At 41.3% G+C, this 8,036-nt stretch overlaps 1 long non-coding RNA gene across 2 annotated transcripts; it reads left to right on the plus strand.

Moving 5' to 3' along the window:
• The first annotated feature begins 450 nt into the window (after positions 1-450).
• On the plus strand, positions 451-6,501 carry LOC121353866. 2 transcript variants are annotated; one of them, XR_005955202.1, is made up of 3 exons: positions 451-581; positions 2,019-2,242; positions 2,345-6,501. It is a non-coding gene; the product is annotated as an uncharacterized LOC121353866 (long non-coding RNA). The 2 variants fall into 2 exon arrangements; XR_005955201.1 differs by lacking the exon at positions 451-581 and having other exon boundaries at positions 1,894-2,242; positions 2,345-4,067; positions 5,192-6,501.
• The last annotated feature ends 1,535 nt before the right edge of the window (positions 6,502-8,036 follow it).

Consider the following 8,036-nt stretch of genomic DNA (forward strand, 5'->3'; position numbering starts at 1 on the left):
AGTGCTGCAGAGACAATAAAAAAGAGCTAAAAGAGATTAGAGTTTTGACTCTTACTATATATCAGGGAAATCTTACTGGAAACCTCAGACAGAAGCACAGTAAAAAGGCTAAGCATGCTGCTTCTGTGATATATTTGCCTGAAATTGCTATAAGACTCATATAACTTTTCCCTGTTTGCACTTGAGAAACAGATTGCTTCACTTCTTGATCCAAAGTTTGAGCAGTTCATGGTTGAAAAACTGCAAACCAAGGGGCATTGGCTGATAATCATGTAATTGTGCTGCTTTTCTGTCCTTTTTTTTTTTAGCGTATGTTGACAGCACATAAATCATCATAGCTTTCCAGACAGTTATATTGGTAGAGCTCTGCTCCCAGGATTTAAAGGCAAAGTCTTGCAATATGAGGACTGAACATCAGCTGAGCCATGGCCACTATCACTGTCAGCTTAGGTGACAACGAGAGGAGGTTAATCCAAACTGCATCGACTGCAGGCCTGTGCACAGCAAAGCCACACTGGCTTTGTTTATTACTGGCTTAAGAGGGAGCACATGGAGAGTTACCACATCTCAGCTAATATATGGTAAGTTGCTAAGCTTGCAAGCCTTGAGTCCCTATTTTATGATTCACATCTGACACAGGAAATGGAAGACAATAATTAATGAGTGGAAGAGGAGATATGACTTTACAATAGAGAGAGATGGTGAGATAACCTTATTACATATTTCACTGGATCTTTTACCAAACAGATGATAGACTCATTATAAAGGGTGCACAGAACAAAGGGAACATTGACATTTAAAGAGATTCTGCTCCGGAAAGCAGCCACAGAATTGGCATGATGGGTTTCCGTGACTTTTATGTTTGGCTTTCGGGTGAAGGAACAGCTTTGTGTCTATTAGACCTGCAAAGTGTTGCAATGTGGGAGTTACATTGATTTTCAATCTGATGAGAATTTGGTCTTGAAGATTCTGTTCCTTCCTCCACCTCTTTTTTCTTTCGTCTTTCTTTCTTTTTTTTTAACTTCATTTTCCATGAAGGCCAGCTAGCAGCAGCTTTTGTTTTTTCTCACTTGTTCACAGGGCAGGACTGCTTTTCCCACTATGCTGTTGCAGTTTCAGAGCTGCCTTCACACAAGCTGACACCACCCTAGTTTAACCAGTGTGAACTTTTGTATTTGGTGATGTACATCAGCTGTAGAATGTCTTATCCTTGTTCATTTACAAAACTCTTCTAACCAATCAGAGATCAAAAACCAGCTCTATTGATACTAAAATAAGAGGGTCTACACAGCCTCATGCCCTGATTTAGTTAAACAATCTTAAATAATTAAACTTCAAAATAGTGCTATTGAATATGCACTCGATATGTTGGAAATATCATGCCAGGGCAGTACAAGCTATTGAGTTGTATCCTCAGAGGTATACTATAAAAACCTTTTTTTTTTTCAAGGAGCCTGGAAAATAAGAATTAAAATCCTTGTAAGCTTTAAGTCTGTGAGTGCACTGGTGGAATTGAAGAGTGGCAATACTAAAATAATGCATGGGGTAAGAGAAAACCACATCTGGCTCTGTGTCACCTCTCTCTTGCAATGCACCCTTGGCAGACACCGCAGCTCCCTGAGTGACTTTGGGAACAGTGGGTGCTGCCTGGTCGCATTTGGGATCACTTGGAACATGATGTGTTTAAAGCCAGCTTAAGTCTCATAAAAACCTGTAGATAACACCCAAACAAAAGGCTGTGCTGGGGCCATTTTGCACTTTCTGAAATGTTTCTCAGAATTTGGGTTCACAGGAAATTGCAACTTTCCGGTCTGATTCAGGAAAACATGAAATGTCAGATTTTTCTGTGGAACAGAGATTTCAGCACTCATTCAGCTCAGCCAGCAGGTGAGGAGAAGCTTAACAGTAACACATGGAGTTAGTGTCCACCACAGTAATCCCTTGAGCAAAGAGCACACGAGGCTGGAAAACTCTGAAAGGGAAGTCAGACTGACCCTAACAGAAAACCTTTCCTAAAGGAAACCACATCTGTTCAAGCTGGCATGGAGGACTGTTCTCAGGAGGAGCGAGATGCAGAGTTCAAGGGAACTGCCTGTGAAGACACATGGTGACGGCGCTGGGTTATATAATGTGCCTTGGTGTGAGGAAGCTCTTTGTTCTATTTACAAATCCCTGTATTACTGACAAGGAAACTTTGATGGCTGCCTTCCAAAGACAACAATGAAGAAAGAAAGAAAGAAAGGTGGGTTTTTCTTTGTCTTGCAGCTCCCATAAATCCCCTCCTGTTCTGAAATGTGGTTTTTAAAATTATTTTTTCTTTCCCCCATGTGTAATCCCATTGCAGGTTTTACAAGTGTAATTACAAAGCAATTAAATGTGGGAGCAGTGAGGAAGACTGTACCAAGGAACACAGCCTATTTGTTTGAAAACTCCACAGGTGCTGGTTACAGCTTTGAAACACCAAGGTTATTGTGTCTGAAGAGTATTGTTTCATCCACAAAGAGGTCAAATACCGGAGAACATTCTTGGATATTATGTGAGATTTAAGTGAGACTTGTTCCTCAAAGACTACCTTATAAACCAGTTTATCTGATACAAAAGCTCCCAAACCCTGAGAAAACTCAGGGTGAGATTGGAATATCAAGGGAGAGGCCACAAAATCATTAATATTGCAGAGTAGAGGGATAGAGAATGAATAATCACTATTTGCTATAGCATGAGAACACTGATTTTCATTAAAAAAACAATCACAGTCATTTTTCTCTGCAGAAACAGGCTTTTATTAAATAGATTCCTCTAAGCCAATCTCTGAGACTCTGCCTCTACCATTCACTTTTCTGTACTCCTCAGTAAATATTTAGACTGAATGGTGTAGTGCTGTAATGTCCTCTGGGAATAACCCTTGGTACCTGTCACTAAATCCATTCTGTATATTTTCTGGTGAACAGTTTGGCTGTAGAGTAGATGCTGTTCTTGATATTCAATGAAAAATTTCCCTGAGTACTTTGGGGAAGAAAAGCATTTATTTGGTAAAAGCACATTATAAAGAATTATAAGGTAGGGATAGTCCTTCCAAGTTTTGTTCAAACTCCATTTCAGACATCAGGAGTCCTTTATCTCAGCTCTCTATCTAGGAAAATATTTACCCATTATAATGACCTAATCACAGGAAGGGGCCAGGGCCCAATTTTCTCGTTTGCCTGCCTGTCTCATTGTGGGGTGAGGCTTGATGCAGGGTGTGTACCAGTCCCAGATCCCTGTGCAGAGCCTGCATTTGGTGCTCAACACCAACAGCATTAACCAATGCAATGCTCTGGGTGTTGGGGACAGAGTCTGGGTGCTCTCAAACGCTGCCTTGTGATATTCAGCTTCTCCATCAGGGCCTTCCTACCATTTGGGCAGCATGGCCACCTCATCTAGGAATCTGTGGAGCAACACCAGTGCTGCTAACGCAAGGCTGAGTAGTTGTTGTAAAGAATGAATGAAAGATCTTAACTGAAAGACATGTGAACCATTCTGCTTAGGACAAAAGCAGAGCAGAAAAGGGCCCAGATGAAGTCATGGACATTCAAAGAGTTGAGCTGCTGTGTTTCCACAGGTGAAGTTGCAAGCTGATCCCTGTGTAATAAGATAGGGTGGGAAAGGTTATATAATTATGTTGCTTGTTGCCTTAAGTCTTCCTTCTCTGTAATGCTTAATAAAAAAAATTCTTCAAGGATATAGGTTATTATCCCTGATCAGGTGCCCAAAGGGAGGAAACAGAGGATGGTAAACAGCTGACACATGGGTGTAGACAGCTTTTGATTTAATAGTGGAGAAAAGTGGCATTTTTCAGTCTGTGTTTGGGAGGGGTGAGATGTTAACAGGTGAGATGGGCCTCCAGAAGTTCTGCAAATGCTGGAACCTTGTGGCTGAAATATAGACAAGATAATGCAAATACCAATTGATTTTTTTTTTCTTTTCCCTGCAGTAGGTGTGGGACTAAGAAACAAAGGTGGCACCAAAATGTCACCTTTCCTGAAGCTTTGGAGCCATGTGACTATCTCTAAAAGCTCTGTGCAGATCAGGTATTTGTAAACATACTGCTTCAGGCTCACAAACTCAGCCAGCCCTTGCTAGGAACCTTACCACATTCCTGGAGCTGTGGTGGCTGTGGTGTGTCTGTAGCATCAAACACATACCCGAAGTGTTCTGAGAGAGGGGACAGAATATACATAGGTGGCTCTGACATCTTAAGGATTTGCCAAGGCGCCAGTGAGATCCTAAGGTTTCTCCAGTGCAGCCACAATCTCAGTGTTCTCAGGTTATTACTTTGAAGGAAAGATGGTGCTTCCAGCACACATTTACTCTCAAATTGCCCACTAAATTAGAGACAATTTGGAAGAGATCTATGAGCAATCTGGTTTAGCTCTCTGCAGACATTCCTCTCCAGCCACAAGCAGCTCATGAGCAGTTTGAGCCCAGCTCCAGTGCCAGGGATCTGTCACCTCACTGGCAGCGGGGCTGGGCTGTCTCCTTGGTGATCCAAATTTTTGATGGTGTGAGGAAATGCGCATTCAGGGATGGCTGAGCTCAGGGATACTGAGGTGCCCTGCATTGCCTCTGTGTCCCAAAGTGGGGTGGAGGAAATGGAGCAGCCTGTGGGCAGAGATGCTCTTGGTCAAGGTCAAACGTGGACTGAAATGGGTCTATAAAAATTCTTGAGTCAGTCCATACTTATGTGCTATAAGGTATACAGAGTTCTGAGGGTAAGTAATGGAGGTAAGGAGTCCATCATTTTCATAGCCCAGAGTGATCTCCCAGAGCCTAGGGAAGGGCTGCTGTCTCCTTTTATTGATGGTGCACTGAGGCACAAAGCTCCAGAGTACTGGGGAGAAACATGTTGGACAAATGTTTCTCATTAAGAAATGTTTATTTGTCAGACATGATTCCTTTCATGTAGTGTGTGTGGGAGTGTATCCATTTTAGCAAGATACTCTAGGAAATGTTTTCTTGGAGTCAGCTTGGAATTCCTGGCTGAAATGGTCCTTCGTTGTGGCATGGTTATTCCTGGGCTGGCTGGGAGTCTGTAGGTCAGATCTTGGAGCTGAGGTTAGCAAGGTGGGGAATTAAAACAAGAAAAACTGATTCTCAGTCACTTCTGGCACTGTGATTTGTTTTTCACTGCATGTTTTTTGTCCTTTGTTACAAGGGAGAAAGTCCTCCAAAATGTTGAGAAGTTCTGTTTTTGTCACAGTAGAAATGAGAAAGATTCCAGACTCTCCAAGATATTGGCAAATGGTGGAAGCTTTTCCAGCTCAGTTCAAGCTGCAGTTTTTCCCAAGTCCCACATCTGTTCTGTTGCAGAGCTGCATATTTAACCCTGCTTTTCTGGATAAAAAATTATGTAAATAAAACAATTTGCTTTTGAAAACTATCATTGCCTAATCACCTGGTGGAGAAAGGGCAAAACTGACAGCCAGAAACTGGAGACCCAGCAGCAATGTCCTCTCCTGTTAACTTCATTGTCCTTCCTTTTGACTTCATTGTCCTCTGTTTACAAGCTGGTATGTCAGATTGGTCACAATTCCCAAGGCAGTTGTTTACCAAACTAAATACTTTTCTTTACATAATTTTCTTTGTATATATCTTTAGTATAAACCAAATTAACCTCTTGCTTCTTCAAGGCTTTAAATAATTTAGGACCTCTGTAGGTGTTTTGAAGCACTCCACACAGGACACCTCCTGAGCCAGCAAATCCAGAGCTTTGCTGTTGCACAGGGCACTGTCTGATGGCACATGGGATTTGGGCTACCTAACAGCCCAACATCAACCTCAAGTTACTGGGAACATCCACCTCAAGTTACTTGTCTTTGCCATTACCAACTGCACAGCTGATTTCTTTGATTTCTTAAACGCTTCTCATCAATCCTGTTCTTCACTCAAGTCTGCCCAAAGGCTCAGAAAGCGAAATGGAAATGTCCGGAGGTCAAGCACAGAAATCAAGTTTTGTTCAGATGAAAAATATCAAGAGAGAATGTGCTACCTCTGAGTAGGGTGGCCAGAGGGTCACTGGCTTATTTTGCAGTCTTGCCAACAAACTCCTCTTGGATCTGTTGTTCAATGCAGTTCCGACTGATTTTCATCCAGAAGAGCTCTTCATATTTTAATTTTGGTTTCCTTTTCCTTTGTTCATTGTGAATTATTTATCCTGTGTTTCACCAAGGGAGTCTAATTTTCTCATCTTCTCCCTTCCTAATATTTAAGATCTCTCTAGGTGTCTCTGCAATACACCCATGTTCCCTGATTGAAGGAGTTGCAGACAAAACCCGCAGTTAGCATTTTTAGCTTGCAGAGATAAATTTTTGTGGCTGTATACATTTCTATGTGCTGTAACTCTATTTACTTTAGCAGAAGAGTCCTTAAGATTGACAAATGAAGAAACATATTTAAAATATGTATCTTGCAAATGTGTTAATGCCTATCTAGGCTATAGGTCCCTGTGGAAATAAGAAGAGGCATTCTTTTAATAAACAATGGAGTACATCCAGTTTTTCTTCCTACTTAAGTTATTTCCAGCACATTCACTAAAATGCTACCAGATTCAATAATATTTGTCTTTTTCTTGGCTTCTAACATATATAGCTTTCTTCCATGACAACAAGTCCAAGATTTTTTGGAGCTGAAGCAGGAATGATGATGTGTTTTTGTTGTTGTTGTTCTTCTAACCAGCTGTCTTTGCTCATCTTGCTGTCACTAGGAGAAGACATCTGCTTAGTACATTCAATATTTTCACTTTGATTCTCAACAGGGAGGTCAGAGCCCATGAAAAATGTCCCCCAAAATATTTTGTTACCACAAATATTTCTTTTAAGACTGGGGTACTTTGTTTATTCATTGTAAGCTCCATAAAGTATTTAACTGATTCTCTTCCTGTAAAGCAAAGCACTCATGATTTCTGTGCTCAGATCTGGACATGAGATATTTACCATTAGTGAGATATGGTGCAAGATACTGGATGGTATTAAATACAAAATCTAATGGCTTCTGCTTTAATTATTACACTTTGTTCTGATGAGATACTAGAAGTATGTTTTTTTCCCCAACTAAAATGAGACCCAGAGAGTAACCCAGATTAATGAAATTATCAACTTCTTTACCAGTTCTTAGTGTTAATTTCATCAAAATTCATTAGAAGAAAGGAATAGTGCTAGTTATGGTTTGGATGTGCCAAAATGCTTCAGGCAGTTCTTTCTTCTAGGCACTAGCAAGTCCCTTTCCTCATTAACCAAAGATACAGTCTAGCAAAACATTTCAATCCTTAAATCCACCCTGTTCAATGGAACACTTAAATCTAAGCTGAAATCTCTCTGGGCTCAAATTGGATTTAATCATGTCCTTAAAATGAAGTATGCTCCACTAGCACATGGCTGGACCGTGCTTCTCAGCACTGGAATATAGCAGTTTTACAAAACTTTACCATTTCTGAGGCACAGGCTACTATGGCCTAGACTGTAGATGAAGCAGAGCAGGGAACAGAGCCTAAAATGTTTGCAGGAAGGTTTATACTTTCCTGAGCTACCCCAAACTCACCGTGGCCAACAGTGAAATGATATGGAATTAGACAGGACTGATGGCCAGGTAAAACTGAGCATCTTGTGAACCACTTGCAACTCCAAGATGTGCCCAGAGATGGAGGGTTTGATGATGGTTACTATCTCTGATACACTCACAGAAAATTGGGGAGTTAGTTGGCGACTGTATTTCTCACCAGTGAGGATTCCCTTGGGGTTTTGGCCCAGTCTCAATTGCTGTCAGAGATCTGTGACTCACTAAAGCCTGCTCAGTACTGTGTCTTGCATTCCTGTCTGGGTGCAAACATACCTGCAGAGTGGGGAATGACAAAGCTTGGCCCCACTGCTGTTTCTAGATTCATTCTACCAGGCAGCACACATGTGTATCTCTCAATCAGAAACAAGCACCCTGTTGGGAAATTAATTCAGTCTTGCAGGATGAGTCTTTTCTCTCCCGTCTGCCTAGTATCCATGCTGGTGTTT

The sequence above is a fragment of the Pyrgilauda ruficollis genome, unplaced genomic scaffold, assembly GCF_017590135.1.
Source record: "Pyrgilauda ruficollis isolate IOZ18807 unplaced genomic scaffold, ASM1759013v1 scaffold21, whole genome shotgun sequence".
Classification (NCBI taxonomy): Eukaryota; Metazoa; Chordata; class Aves; order Passeriformes; family Passeridae; genus Pyrgilauda; species Pyrgilauda ruficollis.